Source organism: Lytechinus variegatus, chromosome 9, assembly GCF_018143015.1.
Source record: "Lytechinus variegatus isolate NC3 chromosome 9, Lvar_3.0, whole genome shotgun sequence".
Taxonomy (NCBI): Eukaryota; Metazoa; Echinodermata; class Echinoidea; order Temnopleuroida; family Toxopneustidae; genus Lytechinus; species Lytechinus variegatus.
This window is the reverse complement of record NC_054748.1, coordinates 16,517,098-16,542,290: the sequence shown is the minus strand read 5'-3', so window position 1 is coordinate 16,542,290 and position 25,193 is coordinate 16,517,098. Positions and strand designations below refer to the sequence as shown.

Below are 25,193 nucleotides of genomic sequence, written 5' to 3'. Positions count from 1 at the left end.
CCATGGAGACTTCAAATTGGTCGCATATGTGATGTCATAGTGATGTAAGGCAAGGACTACTCTTCCATGTACTCCAATGCATATTATGGCTAAAATGTCATTTTCCCCAAAAGTTATATTTCAAATTATATTTTTCTTTCATGAGGACATAAACCAATGTACTACCTGGGTTATAATTAGGTTATTGCCCCAGGGGAATGGGTACTTCAGAGAAAACCACAAATCCCTGATAATAAAGTACATGGCCTATGGGAAAGTTGTCCTTGCCCCTTGTCATAATTTACCTACACAGTTGCCAATTTGAAATCTACATAGTATTAGTGATCTCAATATTTAAGCAGCCATAACTTTCTAATTGCTTGTCCGATTTCTTTCAAACTTTCACCATTCTGTTTAATTTATTTTCTCCTTCCCAACACAACATTTTATGGCTAAGGCTGGATTCCCCTTTAATAAGGTAAGTGCCCCTGAAATGCTACTTTTTGTTTCACATATTCTAGATAGGCATCTGATCAAATTGATTTTAAAAAAATTTCAAAATCACATTTATTTTCTTATGTATTCTATTGTTTTCTAAATTTCTTATGTATTTCTTTGTTTTTCGACTTTTTGTTTTTTATTGTTTTTCCAATGAAAATCGTTGGGGACATTATTTTGACCATAAGAAAGATAAAATTAATTGATTTTAAGCAGTAAAAGGAAAAATAATGATGCATTTGTGAATATTGGCTAAGAACACTATTTGCATTGGATTTGTACACAAATTCACGTTTTTGAGTAATTTTGGGTCTGCATGCACTTATGAAATGTTGCGTAATTTCGGAACCGCGTACCCGGGGGTCACAATTTTGGTCTCAAAAGTTGCGCGAGACTTGAAAGGAAAAAGTCAGCGAGCGACGCGGTCAAAAAATTTCGCGCGGCAGATTTATCGCGAAAAATGTCGAGGGGGGGGCTGAATCAGCCCCCCCAGTCTTTTTAGGGTTAAAATGGCATCCTTACTTACTTCATGGGAGCACTTACATTGCTTAGTATACTTAGTATTATGTTTTTTATGAAGAATTTTATGAATTTATATTAGAAATATATGAATTTATATTATAGAAATATATTGATTTATACTATAGATATATATATATATTACTGTATATGAACTTTGATTTAAAAACTATAAACTGTGTGTGTTCAATGAGCAATGTTCATGATATGTAATGTAATATGTATAAAGAATATAATTGTCTAGTGAATTATGATTTAACAAGATTTTAACAAGATGTACGGGTTTACAGGAGAGGATTTACTAACTGAAATATACATGATTGATTATGATGTAAAAACTAACCAAAGAGATGTAGATACATACAGATATATTTTTTACAATTAGGTGAACCATCATAGGTACCAAATAGTTTGCAAAAATGACACAGACCATGGCAGATTCTGTACAAGTTTTACTCTTGTCTGCCTTCCTTTTTTAGAAGATGATTTTTTTTTTTGCCTCAGACTTGTGAATATACCCCCTCACAACTTATTGATGCCAAGAACTTGTTGTGTAAAGCACTACTATGTTTCTGTGCTATCAACATGTAGGATGTACACAGTTTTGTATCATTATTCAATGTTTTTGTTCACTAGCGTACCTACCGGGGGGGGGGGAGGGGCAGGGGGAAGTCTGCCCCCCCCCTGACGAGTCACAACCCATGCAAAGGACGTATCCCTGCCCCCCCCCCCGACGAGCTTGAAAGACCTTTTTTGCCCCCCCCCCCCCCCGACGAGCTTGAATACCTGTATTGCCCCCTGACGAGCTTGAAGACCTTTTTTTTTTGCTTGTCACTTTTTTTTTGTACAATATCCTTTCAGTGCGATTGAAGACCTTTTTTTTTGCTTGTCAAATTTTTTGGCGGACAGTTTTGCCCTGTTTTTGTTCATGTCATTTCACATCAATGCAGTGCCGATGAAGGCTTTAGGCAGGTTGGAAGTGTCGTAATGATAAACTATTAGGGGGGAATCTAGCTTTGGTCATAAAATGTTGTGTTGGAAAGGAGAAAAATAAGACAAGCAGAATGGCAAAAGTTTGAAGGAAATCGGACAATAAATATTCAAGTTATGGCTGCTTTAAAATTGAGATCCCTAGGACTATGTAGATTTCAAATTGGCAATTGTTTATGTAAATAATGAAAAGGAAAGGACAACTTCCCCATAGGCCATGCACTTCATTATCAGGTATAGGGAGTTTTCTCTCAAGTTCCAATACCCCTGGGGCTGTCATCTCCATGTAAATACTGTGTACCCCAGGTAGTATATTATATTACATCCTCGTGAAGGAAAAATATTATATAATTGGAAGTAAAATTTTTGAAAGAAATTACATTTTAGCCATTTTATGTATGGGAGTCCTTGAAGAGTAGTTCTTGCCTTTACATCACTATGACATCACATATGCGGCCAATTTGAAGTCGCCATGGGTATAATAGTGATTACCAATATTTGCAACTTAAAAATTCATAGCTTTCTTGATGTTTGTCCGATATTGTTCAAACTTTCACCTATCAACTAGTCTGATTTTTCTTTTTCCCCTAAAATCTCTGTCCTTGGCCCCTCATTCAAAGAGCTATGATTGATCCGGGGTCCGTTGCAGAAAGAGTTGCGTTTAAACGCAAGTCAAAAAATCAATCGCAAGTCAGAAATGCGCGCTGTTTTTTGGTTGAAAATCAAGTTGCGCGTGATTTTTAGAGTTGCGATTGATTGCAACTCTTTCTGCAAAAATCAGATCAGTCACAACTATGGACGGCAAGCAACGTCACCATTATAAAATGCAAATTCATTCACAATGTTTCTAGATAGTAATGTTTATTCATACGTTCATCATTCTCTTGAAGATTCTGTGCGATTTTCCATGTTTACGAAGGAGATGGTGCGAATTTCATTTTAGAAAAAAATTATGGTATGGATGGATTTCCATACAGTTAAGATTAATTCGATCAATCGTCACTCTTTGTAAGACCGGGCCCAGATTCCTTCGTTTGATATAGCATCTTAAAATTCAAAATTGTTAAATTTTTTTCACCACCTCAACTTTGGCATCCTCTGTAGCTGTTTAGATTTTTTCTTTGAATTACTATGCAAGACTAATACACCTTGGTTCATTGGAATTGAGCTCGAGTGCTATAAATGTATCTACGTGATTTGTTAATCAACTCGATGTGTTTATGTAGTTTACAATGCTACATGACGTAATGTGCATTATATATGTTGTATTGACATGTAGAACGAGGTTTGTTAAACCGCAGAGCATCTCTTTAAAGCAGTTATAAATAAAAATCAGGCCTATCCTGCAGGTGTATTATGAAATAATATATCATTTAGTGTCTAGAGCTACACTCTTGCTTTGCAAACTTTCAGAGAGAGTGTGAGAGAGAGAGAGGAAGGAAGAGGAGGAGAAGAAGGAAGAGGAGGAGAAGAAGGAGGAGGAGGAGAAGAAGGAGGGGGAGAAGAAAGAAAGAAAGAAAGAAAGAGAGAGGGGGGGGGGGGAGAAAGAAAGACAGAAAGAAAGGGAGAAGAAAATTATCCAAAGTAGGAAATAAAACAAATATACATGTATGTCAGGCGTGTCCTTCGAAAGCACAGTGGGAATCATTAATCCTTGGTTGAACTGGCAATGTGAAAATAGTCCTTTCCAGACCAACATCGGACTCCAGGGGCCACATGGATACCATGCGCGACCATGGGGTCTCGAAAAGCACCCTAAACACGTAATTTCCATATTCTGAAAATGCACCCCTTACCAAGTATTGGCGTGTGAAACCCTACCCTTAACAAGTACAGGAAACAAATCGATACTCTTGGCATTTATTCCTGAAATGAATCCCTAAACAAGTACAGAAATGTTTTATTGTTACGGGTCCTTCGGTCGTCGGCTTTACCTTATTTGGTTTAGTACGACCCCCACCTTCTACACCTCGCGCAAATCGGACTCTAAACACGAAGTGTTGGGGCAAAAATGACATTCTTTATAAAACATTTTTATTATGTTTAATCATCCCCCCAAATTCGACCCTAAACACGTAATTTTCCTAGCGAAATAGATACCCTTTTTCATAATTTTCGTGTTTTTGACACCCTTTTCACGTTACGTACGTAACGTGCCCTATCGTGAAAAAGACATCCTTTTTACGTGTTTTTTTGGTCGCGCATGGTATCCACTCGTCAATGTAAGTGGCCCCCGGGCCTCGGGACAAATCCACTACTCTTTCTCAAAGCCGGATTAATTTATATAATGAAAATACACACTTGAAATATTACATTAATACCGGGGGGGGGGGGGGCACTTCCATTCACGAGTGGATACCATGCGCGACCATGGGGTCTCGAAAAGCACCCTAAACACGTAATTTCCATATTCTGAAAATGCACCCCTTATCATGTACTGGCGTGTGAAACCCTATACCCTTAACAAGTATTGGAAACGAAACGATATTCTTGGCAAACATTACCTGAAATGAACCCCTAAACAAGTACAGGAATGTTTTATTGTTACAGGTCCTTCGGTCGTCGGCTTTACCTCATTTGGTTTAGTACGACCCCACGCCCTTCTACACCTCGCGCAAAACGGACTCTAAACACGAAGTGTTGGGGCAAAAAGGACATCTTTTAAAAAAACATTTTAATTTTGTTTTATCATCCCCACAAATTCTACCCTAAACACGTAATCTTCTGAGCGAAATAAATACCCTTTTTTCATTATTGTTGTGTTTTTAACATCCTTATCACGTTACGTACGTAACGTGCCCTATTGGGAAAAAGACATCCTTTTTCCTTTTTTTTTGGTCGCGCATGGTATCCACTCGTAAATGTAAGTGCCCCCCCCCGGGCCTTAATACCTTGGTCACATTTACTCTACGGCGGCCGTACGGCGAATCGAAAACAGCCGTTTTAACATTTTATGTACGAGCTTACATATAGGTGGTTTGTATAAAAATCAATAAAACGGCCGTTTTCGACTCGCCGTACGGCCGCCGTTGAGCAAATGTGACCAAGGTATAAGTCACCCAAGTGTCTTAACTTGAGGTGATATTTTCGTACTTGGCAAATCCAAACAGTTTTCTGTGTGCTATACCTTCTCACATGTCATACAGGTAGGCCCACAATTGTCATATCTAATGACTCCAAGTCAACTTTTAGGCAATTATTGTTAAACAGACTCGGGGTCAGTCGCGAAAATGTTAAAAAATGTTCAAAAGCACAACGTTTGGCCAATGTGAATTGCAAATACGAAAGAACCGCACTGATTGGCCCCTGGTCAGTATTTCAAACCTAATGCGCGTGTAACATTGATAGTGATTGGTCAGTTCATTTAGTGATTGATCACTAATCTTTGTGTTACGGAGCCCTGATCGCGAAATTGATATATCTTGCTAACAGCACAATGCTGACAATATGGAAAGGTTAATGTGTCAAAATAGAAATGTAATTGAGCCTACGTGGTGAAGTCGACTTCTTTTTGATATTACAAAACTGATGTTGGGCCAACATCAATCAATGCAACGTCTGATGTATCGTCGGGCGCAGATCTGGGGGCCCTTGCCGTTTGCCTCCCCCCCCCCCGTATCCCCATCAAAATTAGTGGAAATGAAAGGTTCTAACCTATTAAAAATATTAGTCCGGCTGTCTACGGGGGGGGGGGGGGTGAAGAATTACAATTTTCATGACGAAAGTTATGACATCTACCATACAGAATACCGATTCTGTCATATCTTTAAGAAAAGACAAAATATGGAGAAAAGTTAATGTTCAGAAAACCGCCCAGGAATTCTTGTGAGTCGTTCAGAATTAGCATATGAGCAGTTCCATATTTCGCCAAAACAATAATAAGCCATTTCGGTAGTTCCATTCTGCGCATGATCAAAAGGTCATTTGCACTAAAATGACATGGTGGTTTCATATTCAATGAAGTAAGAACCAACTTTTGAAGTCTTGATTATTAATATATTCTTTTGAATTACTTTTTTCCATTAGATCCACAAAAACAACGACAATACGTGCACTATATAGCGACTGGTATTTCACAGTTTGCAAAGTGCATTGTTATAACAACATGCTCATGCATTCAAAATAGAAATGCCACGATTACCTTCATAGAGCGTATATTGATGTGCTTTTCTAGTCAAATCCCCGTTGCATAAAAGTTATTACTATAGTAACTTTGACATCCAATGGTTACCATGGTAACGCTGATCAACAGCCAATCAGAATCAAGGATTGCATGAAAGATGCATGGATGGTGCAAAGTGGCCATAACGGCACATGTAACTTTTCTGCAACGGGACCCAGTCTATTTATTATGTAAGGCATGTTTGCGTAATAATCTTCAGTTGCTTTGAAATCTGCCTATGAAATAATTAAATAAATGAAAGTTCTTTTGATCAAGATAGTTTCTCATTAATGGAGAATGAAACCTTTGGAACAAGATAGCTTGTGTGAAAACAGAAAAATCAAAGAAACAGATCAACGAAAGTTTGTGAAAAATCGGACAATTAATGAGAAAGTTATGAGCATTTGAATATTGCGATCCCTAAAGCTATGGAGGTCCTCATATTGACAATGCGACAAAGATGTGTGATGTCCACTGATCTGACAGATCAGTGGTGATGTCACTTGTGAACAACTCTCCCAATTACTTTAGTATATATTGCCTCTTTTATCATATCTATCAGTAGATCTGTGTTCTTTCTATATAGGAGGGCATGTAATACAGATTTTTAAAGAATACATCATGGATAAAAAGTTGATATCACCAAAAACAGACATTTTGAGGGTATAGTCCATCAAAGGGAAAGTAGTTCACATGCGACGTCACACAGTGTTGCATTGCCAATGGGAGGATCTCCATGGCATAAGTGATTGCAATATTTAAATGCTCATATTAACCTTCTCATTATTTGTCCGATTTTTCTCAATCTTTCTTTGTTATTATTCTTTGATTTTTCAGTTTCAACACAAGCCTACTTGTTCCAAAGGTTTCATTCTCCTTTAAGTTACTACGAACTGGTCTATTAATGTTCTGGTTGATTGCGGGGTAGTATCATCCCTGACTGGAGCTGCGCATGACTTTGACTGCATTACTCATTCTTGTTTGACCCCCTGCTTTTAACACCGGACCCGGGGGGCCACTTACATTGACGAGTGGATACCATGCGCGACCAAAAAAACACGTAAAAAGGATGTCTTTTTCACGATAGGGCACGTTACGTACGTAACGTGATAAGGGTGTCAAAAACACAAAAATAATGAAAAAAGGGTATCTATTTCGCTAGGAAAATTACGTGTTTAGGGTCGAATTTGCGGGGATGATAAAACAAAATTTAAATGTTTTATAAAGGATGTCCTTTTTGCCCCAACACTTCGTGTTTAGAGTCCGATTTGCGCGAGGTGTAGAAGCTGGAATCGTATACTAAACCAAATAAGCTAAAGCCGACGACCGAAGGACCCGTAACAATAAAACATTCCTGTACTTGTTTAGGGGTTCATTTCAGGGAATATTTGCCAAGAGTATCGTTTTGTTTCCAATACTTGTTAAGGGTAGGGTTTCACACGCCTATACTTGATAAGGGGTGCATTTTCAGAATATGGAAATTACGTGTTTAGGGTGCTTTTCGAGACCCCATGGTCGCGCATGGTATCTACTCGTGAATGGAAGTGGCCCCCCCCCCCCGGGCACGGGGCACCGGACTAAATCTTTTTACTTTAGTTTCTTTCTTTTTTTCAAATAGACAATTTCGTAGTGGCTTCATGGACAATTTTTTTCAAATGACCTTTCATTTCTTCCATTATGACATGCAGATTTCAAAGCAAAATATTATAAGCATGCCTTACATCGTAGGATGAAGAAATAGCACACCAAGGAACACTCTGTGAAGGTAATTGTGGCACTACTTTGCCTAAGCATGTTGTTATATAGCAATTCACTTCTGAAGACTACACCATGTATGTACACATTTCACCCTCCAGTTAGCTGCGAAGTGCGAAATAAAACCCTTTCAATTTCAATGTCATCTCAATAGGAAAGGAATTGGCAAGAGACGCCGGCCAGCAGTTGAGAGTCAACTGGAAAATCATATTAACAAAGCTGAACTGAATAGTTGAAGTGAACAAGTCCCGGGGGAGGGGACACTTCCATTCACCATTGGATACCATGCGCGACCATGGGGTCTCGAAAAGCACCCTAAACACGTAATTCCCATGTAAGCCAGTTCGTAGTTCCTTTCTGCGCATGATCGAAAGATTCTACGCATGATCAGAAGGTCATTTGTACTAAAGTGACATGGTGCTCTAAAATCTAATGAGATAAGCACCAACTTTAATGTCTTGATTATTCATGTATTCTTTTGAATTGTCGTTTTCATTTACAACAACAAAAAACAACAATGCTTCCACGAACGACTGGGTATTTCACAGTTTGCAAAGTACATTGTGCAACATGCTAAGATATGCATTCAAAGTAGGAATGCAACAAATGCCTTCATTACGCGTTCATTTGTGTGCTATTCTAGTCACCTGGTCTATTCAATTTCTTCATCCTGCTATGTAAGGCAAGCTTACGCAATATCTTGCTTTGAAATCTGCCTATCATGATGAAAGAAATGAAAGGTCATTTGACCAAAATTGTCCATGAAGTAACTACAAACTAGTCTATTCTGAAAATGTACCCCTTAACAATTATTGGCGTGTGAAACCCTAAACTTAACAAGTATTGGAAACAAAACGATCCTCTTGTCAAATTTTCCTGAAATGAACCCCTAAACAAGTACAGGAATGTTTTATTGTTACGGGTCCTTTGGTCGTCGGCTTTACCTTATTTGGTTTAGTACGACCCCACCTTCTACACCTCGCTTACGTACGTAACGTGCCCTATCGTGAAAGAGACATCCCTTTTACGTGTATTTTTGGTCGCGCATGGTATCCACTCGTCAATGTAAGTGGCCCCCGGCATGCCCGGGGAACAAGTGAACCATGACCATGACTAAGGGAAACCCAATGAAAAAATAAGAGTGCTACACCATTGATATCACTATATATATTGCTAGATTCCAGAAGAGCTCAGCGGGAATAGTGGGGTAGAATGTGAAGTGTTTAAACTATAGTACATGGGTTTTATATAAAAAGATATATTAACGCTCATTGCTTCGTGGAAGACGAGGCGACACGTGCATGGTACACGACACAATGAAATTTTAAAAAATGGATACCAAAATCCAGAAGCAGAGATTGCTAGCGGGCCGTGTGAAAAATAGGCCCAGACCTGTTCCATCATCTTTGCCTTTACAAATCTGTATCGTGTGCAAATCTCTTCCAATCTCATAGCTTTCTTTGACTTGGCTCTTTGGCAATAATTATGCATTACTTATGTAAGTTTTCCACACGGTACCTAGCTCAGAGGCAGTCATCTTGATCTACAAAAGGAAGACGTGAGCAATTCAGTGATCATTCTTTTCCAGCCTACATACCCTACCAGAGTTGGTTGATTGTTTCACCTATCACCAGTGTATCACGTTGAAAAGTCTTTGATCCATTTGGTACCACGTACAGGTATGTTATCCTTCATTTGCGCCCAAAATGGCTCTAGTGCTACAAAGGTTTTATCATTAGCCTGTGCTTCAGATTTAAATTATTTCGGGCTACATAATCTAAAGTGGTAACGCCTGTTACAATCGGTTATGTCGCAGCGACGCATGATGTCACACAAGCGCATAATGTCGCAGAGTCTCGTATTATTATGCGATGTCGGTCCGACGCCGACATTGTCGCAGCTTAATGTCACCGGTTCAGATACAGTGTGTCGTGGTCTAGTGGTTATACGACTCTCGTTTTTTTAATCAGAGGGACGTGGGTTCGAATATCAGCCATGGAGTGTGTTCCTTCAGCAAGAAATTAACTCCCATTGTGCTGCACTCGACCGAGTTGAGGTGAATGGGTACCCGATAGGATTTATTCCTTAAATACTTTAGCGCCTATACGGCGGCTCAGCTATACAGGGCAATCAAGCGCAGTAGATAGGAGTTGCGCTATACAAATGGAACACATCATTATTACTATAACATAGTGTCGCAGCAAATTTTCTAACACACTAGTTCACATGCCACAAAGGCATAATGCCGCAGTGGTATTTCGTAAACTTAGAAGGAATATATCAAGACCTCAAGTTTACAATTATGTTTTCTCTCGGTATTTAAAATTATCAATCCTCTGTTTACAAGGCGGGAGTCACAACCACTTCACCGAGGCTCTTCCACACCGTTGTCACTCACTTTTAACAATTGGGGATCGAGTTTTCGCATTTACTACGAAAACACTCTTTTATAACGCATCGATTCCTTTGAAAATGCAATTACAAATCACAATGGAGAGCCGAGAGGCTTAGTGTCGAAAGTTGGTGGCCTGGGACAGCAGACATCAGAAGATTTGCACCAGACGAACAATTGCAAAAGTGTCCGATTGTCCAGATTTTCAATGCTGTCCCGGCGGAGCCTGTTGCAGAAAGAGTTGCGTTTAAACGCAAGTCAAAATTATGAAGCGCAAGTCCCGAATACGCGGGTGCTTCATTAGCTGAAAATTAAGCAAGCTTCGCAAGAGTTTTGGAGTTTTGTTTGATCGCAACTCTTTCTGCAACGGACCCCTGCTGGTCCACCAACCTTCGGCAAACAGCCTCTCAGGGCTCCATCATGATTTGACTTGAAATTTCAAAGGAAGCAGTGCGTTAAGTGTTCTCCGTAGTAAATTTGAAAAGTCTGGATTCTTGTGCCCACCAGGCCCTGTATTTAAGACTCGGTTTGCACAAACTCCAATTTGACCAACCAGCGCGTATTAATATTGTCCGTTATTGGACAATGTTAAAACCGGGAGAAATACGTTTTTAGGAGGATGCAGGTGCCATTCCAGCTTTCGCCGGCAGAGGATGGGCGATGAATTATTTCTAACCACATATTCACCCGATCGGCCGCTAAAATCCATTTGATTTTCTTGTTTTTAATAGGAGTAGTCCTGAAGACTGCATTGATAGTTTTAAGTAAGCAGTTTTTCTGCTTATACAGTGCGCCCCACAAAACACGAAAGCGAGATTCAGCGATGATTTATCATAATTTAATCATGTATACAATAGACAACGAGTTTTCTTAAAATTGTTTTTGCTCACTCATGCGTGAATGAGGAATTATCTAAGTAATTTTAGATGAAAGGGGAGATTCTAAAGGGGTATCTCACTGGGCTTGAAACTAGTTCGCGACTACAAATTTTGCTAGTTGCAGAGACGTCTCATGAAAATTACAGAGTCTCCGAGGAGTCGCAAGAAGATTAAACATGTTTAATATTTTTGGAGACTGTTTCTAGTCTCCGCGAAGTCTCCGCGACGTCTCCGAGAAGTCTCCATCAGATGCTGCGACGTCTCGGAGACTAATGATATCCGCGACTGCTGAGACGTCGCCGCGATGTCTCTGCGATGTCTCAGAGACGTCTCAGAGACATCGCGAAGACCCGCTGGAGACCAAAAAAAAATTACAATACATTGCGGAGACGTCTCTGCGACACTTCTTCACACTGTTTGACCCACGTGACTTATCAACATCATTGCAGATGTCCATGGTGAGATTTCTTGACTGTCTGGTGTCAGAAATACGAATGATATATAAAGCTGTAGACCTAAGTGTATATAGGCAGGAGGAAGTCTCGGATACGTCTCAGCGACGTCTCAGCAACCTTTCGGAGACCCTGGCTACCAGCCAATTAAGTCACCGCGACTGCCCGGAAACATATCGGAGACGTCGCCGAGACTGCCTAAAACGTCTCGGAGACTCGCTTGCAATTAAGAAATGTCTCAAGGACGTCGCAGCGACTACTTGGAGACTTTCCCGCAACATCGCCGCGACTATCGGGCTACTGCTTGTCACCTGCTCTGGAGACGTCTCTGAGACAACGCAGAGACGTCTCCTTGGTGAGAGCGCAAGCATTTTTGTCTCCGAGATGTCTCCGCGACTGCAGCGACTGATAAGTTGGAGACTGTCGCGGCGACGTCTCCGTCGGTGAGATAGGGCATTAAGCTCTACATGGTAGGTAATTTGTCTATTGTATTTGTGATTATAGATAAATCGATAATTCAAGGTTTCGTTTTTTGTGGGACGCACTGTATATTGCCTGGCCCCGGTATTTTGTAACTTACTATTTTAAATGCTTTATGTATGATATTATTATCGGTCTTTCTCCGTCTTATTTATCTCTACAATTGTCACATTTTAATTCACATCACTGTTATTATTGTGAAGATTTAAATTCACATTCGATTTATGATTAAAATACAGAAACTCCTGCAAATATAGATGATAAAAAAGTTCCACCATAGATCTTGAAACAAATCGGGCCTATGAGTGCAATATGTTTTTACAAACGTCTCTGAATATCAGATTCCTTAAAGAAAACTTCACTGCGACATAACGCGTTGGTGGCATGTGACAGTTTGCGTCAGAAGTTTGCTGCGACATTATGTGTCAGGACATGACGTTATTATGTCAGAATGGTTGTGACATCATCATGTTTTAAATGCTAGCTGACCCTTGTGATACAAAAGCTTTTTTCAGATTTTGACATAACTTTCTGTAATACGTCACCTTTTTTTATTTCATCAATCCCCCTTTTTGTGTCGGGTGGTGATTTTTTTCTAGGTTCAATGCCCTCACCCCGGTCCACCCCCTCCATAGGCCTACACCAGGCGAATGCGATTATACAGTGCGTATCAAAAAAAGTTTACACTTTGAAAAAATCCTATAAAATTATACATTTGTAATATCCTGAAGATTTTTCCACATTTTAACATTGGTACAGATCCATTTAATCAAATGACGATATAAATGTTGAAAAATATTTCTGCTTGAGTGAGGACCACTTTTAAAAGTTAGTAAAAAATGAATTGCGCAGAGCGAATAAAAGTAGACCTTAATCCTGAGGAACATGTATATTCAGCTATTAGAATTGATTTGAAGATATCTTTTACCTTTTTGACTTGTTTCCTTGCCCAAAACGCTTCGAAGAGAGCATTTCACCCCACCCCTCTCCCCCACATACCGAGGCCATCGTGACGATATTTGCTTTACACTGAGCTGTGATTTACATGGAATGGCTAAAGCTTGATTTTCATTTTGTTAATCGTTGCCAAACTTGGGAAAAGTGTGGAGAAACAAGTATTAAATGAAAAATGAAATGTAAACCCACTTGCAATGATAGAAATTTAGTGAAATAATGCTGGAGATGTCTGGTATAAACTTTTGTTCATATTCAGTTATGTCCTCAGATCCAGCTGGCACAAAAAGGGTAAAGGTTGTTCTTACTAAGTGTTGAAATTTCAATTTGGGTGGCAAAATCGTTACAAAATGCTTGAATGTATCCATCTTATTTCAACTGACTAAAAGTGCAAGGGAAATGTATGAGAAATGTTTCGCAGGGTAAGTTTGATCTCACTGTTTCCCCTTAACCACGTTAACACAGCGTGAAAACGAGCATTTCTGCGAGCTTTACAAAAATGGACAGTGCTCACTCAAGTGTAACATTCTGACAAAAATTTTACTTTCATTGGATAGATGATACCGAAACCAAATATCTTATGTGAACAAATCACCCACAAGTTGTATATTTTTTAATTCCCATGGCTTTTTCAAAGTGTAAACTTTTTTTTGATACGCACTGTATATAAAATAGAAACGGTTATCGATCATTCAATTGCTTCTAGCCCGTAGGTGGCGGGCTTCACTCCCCTTTTCGAGTTTGCTGAGGTACGTAAAATTGTAACACTCGTGTGCGTAGGCCTACTTTAAATATAAGCCTCATTGTTTCTCACCGAGGACTCGGTTAACCCTTAAAGGACTGGGATATATTGAGGACGGGGGGGGGGGGGAGGGCATGATGGCCTCCTTCTGATCTCAGCCACCGTTCGCGCGATCACTTCGCTGAAATTTGGCACGCACATTCTTTACCACATAAACTACAGGTTGGTATTTAAAAAAAATATGATTTTTCTTTAATTTTTGAATTATGAATAAAATATGCAAATTTATTCATGAAAATCATTATTTGCAAATTTAACACCCTATTTCACTTCAATTTTTTTTGGTTTAGAAAACTGCCATCTCTTTAATATAATTTTAAGGTTTTCACAAAGAGAACTTGCGAAAGCCAATTTATTCCTAATGTATTTCTTTGTTTTAAGAATTTCTTCTGTATTTATTTTTTTCATCTTATGTTTTTCAGTGTTGATTTCAATGGAAATTATTACAGACCTCTTAACAACTAAATTAATTAGGCAAACCAATTAGAATGAATAATATCACCTTTTTATGAAATACAGCTCTCATAGACTTTGGACACAAAGTATAAAAATGAGCCATTTCGGCTGGTCATTGCCTCATAAAAAGTCACGTGACGACGTGATGGTATGCCAGTGTATCGCGAATTTGGTCTCAAAAGTTGCGCGAGACTAAAAAAAAAAGAAAGGCCTAAAAATTTGCGGCGCTATCTTTTGCGTTTCGGAAATATCGCGCGAAGCGTCGAAGGGGGGGGGGGAGGGCATCATGGCCCCACCCCAGTCCTTCTCGGGTTAAACCAATAGCTCCATGGTTAAACTTTGACAGACACACAGGTGGCCGATTCAGGAACGCAATAGGTGCAAAGGTTTGCATCGATCGCTAACAATCGCATACGGTATTAATCCCGTCTGGGCAGTGTATGATAGCAATTATATTGACCTGAACATATAAAAAAAAAATGGGGACATTAACACGGGGATATATAACCGTGTACATAATATAGGTTTCCAGGTCAAATGTCCGCAGATTGGAACCAATCGTCCATATAGGTATTTCAAATGTCCGTGTTCATGAGCAAATGTCCGAATAAGATTGGATGTCCGATTTGGGATTTCAAATGTCCACGTAGGTTCAAAGTGTCCATATAGCTAAATGAAATATCCGATTAGGGAAACCAAAAGTTACATAGGGAACTAAACTAAACTAGACTAAATGCGGTTTAAGCTCCCACCCCCTCTGTACGCCAATGATGTTCATTTCAAATTGCATGTCTCCCTTTTTATCTGGCAGTCGGTCAAGATGCCTTTTGGAGGAGGAGAAAAAAAATGCCCAAGATGTGGCAAATCCGTCTATATGGCGGAAGAGAAGATAGGTGCAGGGCAGGTAAATATGTGGCTTCTATTAAAAAAATATTGATCTTTGTTGTAGGTTTGCATGTTGGAGTTTATAACGTGGAGGTTTACGGTTCACCATGTGTATTGTGAAGAAGAGAAGGTAGGCAGAAAAATTGAATTGAAAGATGAGATAAGATGAAAAGAGGAAATCAGAATTTGTCCTGAAGACGGATAGTCAACCAGCCCGAAACGTCGAGCAACCTTTCTTCACCTCATTCTGCTACTACACAAACACCGGGACACAATCCATCGCTACTCAAGCCATATTCAGCTCATCTCATCTGGTTTACAGTACTTTTCAGGACTTCACTCACTTTCAAGAAAAGAGTACTTCTAATTTCCTCTTTTCATCCTATCTCGTCTTTCAATTTTAATCTCTCTACCTGTATTTCCTTCCCTTCACATTACAGATGGTGAACCGTAAACCTTCTCTACGTTAAAAAAATATTGATTGAATTGAGATTTAAACACAGATGTTTTTCATAATCACCATGATTATCATTATCACCACCATCATCACAATCATAATCACCATCAACATTATCATAATCATGTTATGCTCTGATATAAATTGTTTATCACATATGTCATTTAATAATTGTCATGTTAAAGTGGAGCTAAAAAAATAGTGAAGCCCCCACCATGAAAATATGACGCTTTTAAAGTGTTCAATTTCTGCCACGTTTTAGATATTTAATTGAAGACAGGTGTTAAAATGTTACTTTCAATAAAGTTTGTTTCTCTGAGCTCGCCGAACATTTTGATGTTGCTGTCTCCGGTAAGCACTCGACATGAAGGAGTGCATTTTTCTGGTGGGGTTCTCTAATTTTATAGCACCACTGCTGTTATTATTGAAGAATTTCCTATTCATTTGAATATATTCCATTGTCAAAGCCTCAAGCCGCTATTAATTTAGATTTTTTACCTGAATTTTTAATGAATCATCAACATCATCGAAATAATCTTCACCATTATCAACATCATCAATCTTATCAAATTCAAAATCTCATTATCATAATTTATCATCATCAAGATCAGCAGCAGTATCACCATCATCTACATCATTGTCATTATCATCGTCGTCATCATCATCATCATCATCATCACTATCACCACCACCACCATCATCATTACCATCATCATTGACTCTGTAAGTTATCATTTCCCCCTTCCAGTCCTGGCACAAATCGTGTTTCTCGTGCGAATCTTGCAGTAAGCACCTGGATTCCACCACCGTGTCCGATAAAGAGGGGAAAATCTACTGTAAAGGTAATCAAACATTAATGCCAATGGGCATTTCCCCCATGTTCATTCGGCCCCATATAATTGACACCTTTATGAAATTTTATCTGAACTCCTAAATTCAAACTTTGTTTTCTCCTCATCCTGTGAAGTTCTCGCTGTATTTCTTCTACATTCAATCACGTACTTGAGGGGATTTTTCCGGACCTTTAGCATTTACTATGGAGACACTCTCAACAATGCACCAATTTCTTTAAAAATGCAAGTAAAATTACGATGGAAAGCTGAAAGACTTTTGTCGAAAGTTGCTTGACTGGGACAGAATCGTAATCTCTCGATTCTGGACAACGACATATTTCCAATTGTTCGTTCGGTGCAAATCTTTGGATGATCTGCTGTTACAGTCTGCTGACTTTCGACAAAAACCTGTCAGCTCTCCATTGTGATTTTAATTGTATTTTTAAAGGAATCGATTCGTTGTAAAGAGTGTCTTCGTAGTAAATGCGAAAACTTTCTATTGTATATAGCCATGCGGACAAGTGACATATCGTTTTCATAAACTGGGACGTGCTTTCCAAGCTGAAAATGATGTCAAAATCATTTGGACGACTAACCATGCTAACTGTTGGTTTAAGCAGGGAGGTTTCAAATGAGATGGAGTAACAGCAAATAAAATCTCTTTGAACAAGGTTAAAAGCCGCCAGCATAAAGTATGTCAGGCATGCACTTTGCTCAACATCTCTTGCAATTGTGTAGACAAATGATTCCCGCATGACTCCGCAGCTATAGGTCATACATACAGGGAAATATGCTTTTGTGATGATAATTACTTTTTTCGCCGCATCTTGGTCTGGTTATATGTGTAGTACATAATTCGGAGGCATGCGAAATTAAACTATGCAATATGTCCTGAAATATGACTCAAATTTGCTCGACTGGGCATGTGCGGGCACTCATCTGGCATATACAGTAATGATCAACAATATTCTACACACCACATTTGAAATTTTCATTCGCCGCAAACGATCGGAAAAGTGTTAAAATCTGGTTTCAATAAAGGTCGAATTCTTTCTTTTTTTCACTAATTAAGGTTAATTGATATGATCTGGGCAAATATCTCGTCGTGATAGTGCTTGGTTATTGTTGTTTTGTCATGCATTCAAATTTCAGTTTGTTTATTAAAATTTTTCCCGTCCAATTTCGCACTTAGTGCATGCAAAAGTAAAGATAGGTCATTCAATTTCGCACATAGTGCATGTGAAAGTATAAATAGGTCATTCAATTTATTAGATAGGGCAGCCAAAATCACCAGTCGGCATTCAAATTCGCTATAGTGCAACCAAAATGGCAATTTTGCATTCATGATTGCTTAAAGCGCAACCAAATCCTCCACTCGGCATACGAATTTATACATTGTACAACCAAGTTCGCCTGTGAAACCCCCTCGAGCTAAGTTAGAGCGTTCAATTTCCCCATTGTGCATCCAATTATACAATTTGTGCATGCAATTTAGCACACGTAATTTTTTCTATTTGTTTTATAACATTCTCATTTTATATTTTCTTCAGTTTTTTTTTTTTTAGCTTACTATGCCCATATCAAGTCGGCGGAAAAAAAATATTGGATGGCTGTAAAAGGCATATAAATTAACAGAGAGAAAATTTCCTGACATTTCCCTGTGTTGATTCATATGTCTTATTTTTTATTATCTTTGTAATTATTTTTTTTTCTTGATGTATATTTTCTTGTCATTTGCACCATCTCTTCGATATATGCATTGACTAGAGACACAATCATAGCATGTATACAATATCATGATTTTCTTTCATATTTACGTATAATGTTCTTTTTATCTTGCATATGTTTTCATATGACTTTAATCATTTAAAACAATTGAAACGATACTGCACCAAATAACAATAAAAAGAATCAAATTTAAATTTGTTTTTTCCTTTTTTTTATTACAGAAAATAAATCATGTACTTAAACAAAATAAAACCAAACAATGATATTACATCAATCTCTTGAAGTGTCCGATGTACAATCCAGGGTTATAGTTGACAGTTATGATAGTCCAGTATATAATCCAGATAAGATCCAAGTTGGCTGGCGAAAATTCCTTAAATTAAAGTTCACAATGATGGCAATGATGAAACTGGTGTTGCAGCGCGATGAATATCAAGAGTCACTGTAACGAGTTGAAATGTCCGTGAAGACGATGTTGATGATGATTAACAGTCAATTTCAGCAATCCATGGGTTGAAGAATGTTCATTAAACAGGTTGATGATCTCGATGAGAACTGAGAATTCCTCTCTCAAAATGACTGCAAAACGTTCATTGATGGCGTGCAAATAATTCCGCAGAAGATAAGTATTGCAGGTGGAAATAAACTCGGCTCTGACATAAAGTCTGGCGTGAAACTCTGAGTTCTGATCTGATATGATGAAGTCCTTGAAGAAACTGCAGCTTATATATACACATCTCAACTATTCTAGAAACTTATAATATTCACTTTAGAGAGAACATTCTCCTTCTTTCTGGAGCAATCACATTCTGGAAGACTCTTGAATGACCTCAGTGAAATTAACATGTCAACAACATAGCTAAGCCTATTGTTCTTTTCACTACTACTTGGAGCTCTATTGTGTAGCAATGTATTGTTTAGCAGTCTGTATTGTCTCTCTTGGGACATTCCAGGAATAACAAAGATTTTTCAAAGATTAGTGTCCAACAAAGCTGTACTAGAACATTCTTGATCATTATATGCGATAAATATCCTTAAAGAGGAAATAACTAAATAAATGAATATAATTGCTTTTACAATTCGTCTTATATATAGCAAATCTTTTAATGAAAACTTAAAACATTGACTACGGTTTTCTTCCCCAATATATTTCTTTTTTTAACCTTTTATATCCTTAAAAAACACAATAACTATATGTATATACTAAATATGAAAGATGGAAAATTGATACAAATGGATATTCGTAAAATTTCACCCCTCTGCTTTCTTCACTGAAACTGGCGGCTTCGAAGGCGGACATCAAAAGGTCTTTAATATTGCCGTTCTTTCTTTTGTGTTTCTTTAGAAATGAACAGCTGCTTGAATAAATTTGTTGCCTGTCAAAGAATCTTCTTGGTTTAAGGGGGACAGGCCCGAATGTTACAGGCCAGTGCGTTGGTGTGGCTATCATCACTGGGGAATTAATTCTTAAAAGGAATAATCCAGAATAGATTCCTATAATCGATAGATACGTGGAGAGGCCCCTATATTGTGGAGGAGCCGTGGCCGAGTGGTCTGTAAGCCGCTAGATTGAAGGTGGTTGATTGGATATCCGAAGATCGGGGGTTCGATTCCCGGCGCGCCATGCCCTTGAGGAAGGCAGATATGCACATAGACAACTAGCAGCCGTCTGTTTCCAGGAGTTTTTTTTATTTTCTCCTCGTACACAGACGGCTCGCTATCGTACAACCACCATTAGGGGGTGAACAATGCAAAATCACCCAACGGGGCACTCGATTTTGTCTTTATTTCATAAAAATATTGAAAAAGAATTGAACCAAAGTAGAGATTATTATTCCGTTTAGGCCTGGAATGCACCAAAACGGGGAAAAATAAACTTAAAAGGGGGAAAAACAGTGACTTACTTCGGCTGTCGCGCAACTTCACAGACAGCACTAGAACTTCGGTCTCTGTATTTGGTGAGTGAAGCCAACGTAGTTCAGCGGAACAACCAACATAACAGCCTTTGGTCTATTATCCACATAGCTTTTTTATCGTACACCAAATAAATGCCATATGTATTATGAATACCAATGTGTGCAGTGGACTCGATAAGTTCCTTTTATTATTTGTTCTCATAAGTTCTATATTACCTCCTTTTTCATTTGTGTTGATTTCATTGACTTACAGCGTGCTACGGGACGCTCTTCGGGCCGAAATGATACGGATATGACGGAGGTGCCGGTGCTCTTACAAACAAAGACTAGATAAATATCTTGGTATTACTAAGGTTAAAAATTGGAATTACAATGAAATGTGACCGGGGGGGGGGGGGTTCACGAAAGTACTTGTTAGACGTTTTATCCGCCAAGTCTCACTTTATCCGACAGTTACCATATTAACAGTGCCTCTCAGCCAATCGAAATCATGGAAAGTTGTCAGATCTTAGTGACAACTTGTGGACGAAACATTGATGAAACGCTTCTCCGGTGCCCAGTTGCAGTAACGATTGTGTTTAAACGCAACTCAAAATATCAAGCACAACCCCCAAATGCGCTACTTTAATTGGTCGAAAACTAAGTTGCATAAAAATTATATATATATTTTTTTGTTTTCAGAGTTATGTTTGATTGCGACTGTTTCTGCAACTTGGACCTGGGGGGTTTTCACAAAGTGTAACTTAAGCCCAGCGCACACTATGCGATTCGGTGTGACGCGACTTTTTCTTTCAATAAATCAGATTTCGAAAGAAGTGTTACGTTTCCATGAAGCAAAGTTAGTTTTATTGGAAGTTCGGCATTATGTTAGGAATAATAAAATCATAAGGAATTTGGTTTGGCTCAAGTATACCAGATTTACGTAAAATGTACAATACACAAGTATTTGAATTATAAGTCCAAGTGCATTAAAACTTGTATACTTGCCTTTAGCATTGAACAGAATTTAGTAAAGTATCTGTTTGTAGTATGTCAACTTAATGAGTAATTTTACTTCTTGTTGTGTTTCAATTAGTTCATCTACTTATAACCCAAAAGAAGGTAATGTTCTTTTGAATAGACGATACAACTTTTTATAAATCATTTTCTCATAAGTATTATTTCTATGAATACATTCCTGTTTGTTATTTGGCACCATGCACAATAATTGAAAAGGCATTCTTGTTGAAGCATTTAAAAACAGAGAATTTTATTAATGAATTATATGAAGCTATATTGTAGAAATATTATATGAACTTCGATTTAAGTCCTGTAAACAGTGTATTTAATGAACTATGTTGATGTTATGAATGTAATTTGTAGAATTGATTTTGTATAAAGTTTGTCAGATAAATTTAACAAAATTAAACTACATTATAGGGTTTATAACTAACTGTAAGGTACGTGACACGACATTTGATCCTGCTACATCTGCTATGGCGTTAATATCTCAGATGCATGAGTTAGGATTGTAATAGAGATCGATATGAAGACAATAATTACGGTTTAGTTCATCTTGGAGGTTAGGTTTCATGCTTTATGTTTGGCTTAACGTGCAGATTTTTCATCGGAGCAATTGTCGCCGGATCAAATGTCATGAAACCAACATTTAATGTACATATCCGCACATCTCAACACACACCCTTACCCACACACCCTCACACACACACACAAACACACATATATATATATATACATATACATATTTCATGTACAATTATGTTTGTGAAACTGCAGGGTATCTTTTGTAAGCAGCTCTACAAAACTACAGGACTAACTTGCAGGGGTAAATAAATGAATAAAATTAATGAATAATATTGTGTGATACTCGTTTACTTTCCAGGAATGTGAAAACGTAGGATCAGAGAGCGAGAGAGAGGGGGGGGGGGGTGTGGAGAGAGAAGGAATAGGTGTGGGAAAGACCGAGTAAGAGAGAACGACGAGGTGAGGAGGAGAGAGAGAGAGAGAGAGAGATGGGGGGGGGGAGTAGATATGTATCTACAGTAGATGTAGACAGAGTGGAACGTAAAGAGGGGGGGGGGGGGAGGGGGAATATATTGCTGGGATAGAGATGGCAAAGAGGGAAAATGAAGATCGGGAAATCACATGAGGGCGTAAAATAGTCCAGGATAGGCCCCATAGGAAATTGACCAAACTTGTTTTTTTTATATATACAATATTTTTTTATGGTTTCTTGTCAATTCGAGGGTGCTCATTACGAATCTGGATGATGCAACTCGTGATCACTCTTGTGAATTTTTTGTCCCCCATTGCCATTGTACGCAATATTGTTTGGGCCAGGGGCGGCTATTTTAGATATCAAAATACAGCAATGTTCCCATATGACATAATAAATAATATATCGCGTTAGTAAGGATGATTTGAATATATTACTTCGTTCATATATCGCGATTTTTTGCAGTTTAGTGCTCATTTTTGTGAAAATTAGTTTTCCCTATTCATATTGTACATAATAGAGTATACAAGGGCCTATGGCGGCTATTTTGAATATCAGGAAAATAAATATTTTGTCAAAAATTATTTTATCATGCATTTCATAGCCAATGTGCGGACAATTTTATGATCTCATGGGTAATTTCCATATTTTGGCGGCCATATTGGATTTTGCCAATTTTGCGGAAAATGCTCAAGGTTACACGAGTGGCATCATTCAGATTCGTAATCAGCACCCTCGAATTGACAAGAAACCATCAAAATATATTGTATATATATAAAAACAAAAAACAAGGTTATGTCTCTTCTATCCTGGACTAAAAAGGGATAGATGGGGAAATAAGAAGGGGATGGAATGAGGGCCAGGGGTCTTCAAAAAAAGGGAGAAATATCCAAGAGAAAACTGGAACAATGTACTAAAGGGGGAAGTGAACCTTGACAAAATGTGTATTGTAAAGATAGAGAAAAAATGAGAAATATATTGTCGAAGGTTTGAGAAAATCCATCAAAGAATAAAAAAGCTATTAGAACTTTAATTATTTGTGACGTCATATGCTTTCCTACATATCGTAGGGTAAAAACCAATTTCACCCTCTTTCTTAAAAAGAAAGAAAAATCACGAACCATAACGAATTGTGCATTTTATGCAACATTATAGGGCAGCTGCTCAAATCTTAAAATTCCAATAATTTTCTTAAGGTTTAACGAATTTTCATGAAACCATCAGTATTTTGATTTCTTTTTTGCTTTTCTTACTTTCAACTTTTCTTCATGGTGAACTTTCCTTTAAAAATCTATGTATAATTTAGTTTTGGTAAATCCCCCAAAATGCAACTGTCCTTATTCCATTTCATTCCCGCCATTTCATAACATTTCATTACTTGCTAATGGCCTTAAACAATATTATGATGTAGAGGAAGTAAAATGAAAACATCTTTTACATGATAAATTGTGCGAATCTACTTGAAAATTTAATTCAATCGGTGCCCGAGCAAAATAAAATAATTGCGTGTGTCGCCCTCAACGCTTCTCGCGATTTTTTCTTTCCAAAACTCACTCGGTGTGAGATGAAATTCATAAAAGGGTGATTATTTTCATTCTGATTGACTAATCAAGGGTTGTGATTAATTGTTTCATGGGTGTAATAATTTCCATTAAAAAACAATGAAAAAATAGAAATACATACGAAATTATAAAACCTAAGATAAACACAAGGAAAGTTTTTGATTTGCAATAATTGATTGTTTCAATGATTATGTATTCTAACAAAAAAATACAATTCTACGTCAAATTGGATTTTAACGAATTATTTGCAGATTTTATTAATATTAATTGAAAAAAAAAACAATGACCATGGTGTTGACCTTCTGAGGTACAAAACTTGGAAGAAATGTACTTTTTGAATATCGAAACGTTGGACCATTCAAATCTTCGGAGCAGCGCACCTGCTCTGAACGACCAGTAGGTCTAACTGGCCCCGCCCCTGCCTCAAATTACCTTCGCACGCACCACGAACCGTCCTCTCTGCGCACTTCGATGCGAAAGTTACTTTTGCAGAAAACGCATTTAAGGAAAAGTTTTTTTTTATAAAACCAGCTATAAGGGCACCTACAAGGAGAGCAAATTATTAATCAGTGTCTTCGTTTAAAAATTTCAGTTTCCAAAGTTTCATCCCGTATCTTTATATTTTCTTGAAGTTAATTATTTACGCCACAGTGGGCAACGTAACAGAGAGGACGGTTCGTGGAATAGATACAGTGCGCTTAGTTTTCGCATCGAAGTGCGCAGAGAGGACGGTTCGTGGTGCGTGCGACATATTGGTGTGACGTTTGTCAACAATGGCCTATATGTGTCATGAACATGATATGGAAGCCGAAACCCATCTCATGTCAGTCATGTAGCGTGACATTCCACAATGGTGATTGATTGGGCAATCCTTATGCAAACAAGGCCTTCCGTTCAAACCCACCGACGAGGGGGGGGGGGGGGTGGCAGTGACCTAATGCGTTGGAGGTAATAAGTTGTGAGGGGACATTGGCATACCGGCTAAACATTTCTTAAACTCTGCGAGCGAACGAAGCTAGTAAACCAAAATTTTCAAGTTTTTAAAACAAAAAATCTATCGTTTTGAATATAGTTTACAATTAAAAAAAATGACATAACACCTCCTTTTTCCTTTTCATTTTCTAGTATCCTGTTTTTATTAGTCATGAAAATTTGGGGGTTCGTGGCCCCCACAGAGGAAGGGGGGAAATGGTGTCACTCGAGTATCACGCACGAGCGTCAAGAAACACGTGTTTGTTGATTGAGAAACAATACGTGCGAGACGCGATTATGGTGTTTAAGAACATTCCCTCATCAGTGGCGTAATGAGGTAGAAATTTTGAGGGGACCAGGGGGGCATTTCATCAATATTTTCATCCGAGAAGTTGTCAGATCTGACATCTTTCCTTGATTCTGATTGGCTTAGAGGCACTGTTCCTATGGTAACTGTCGGATAAACTGGTACTTGTCGGATAAAATGTTCGACAAGTCCTTTCATGAAACGCCCCCCAGATATAGCG

General features: G+C 38.2%; 2 long non-coding RNA genes across 2 annotated transcripts; both read left to right on the top strand.

The window, feature by feature from the left end:
- The first annotated feature begins 9,357 nt into the window (after positions 1 to 9,357).
- Positions 9,358 to 21,983, top strand: LOC121421075. The gene is made up of 4 exons (XR_005970933.1): positions 9,358 to 9,582; positions 15,129 to 15,221; positions 16,408 to 16,501; positions 20,390 to 21,983. It is a non-coding gene; the product is annotated as an uncharacterized LOC121421075 (long non-coding RNA).
- Positions 18,759 to 20,087, top strand: LOC121421076. Its single transcript, XR_005970934.1, has 2 exons — positions 18,759 to 19,526; positions 19,576 to 20,087. It is a non-coding gene; the product is annotated as an uncharacterized LOC121421076 (long non-coding RNA).
- Positions 21,984 to 25,193: the final 3,210 nt, after the last annotated feature.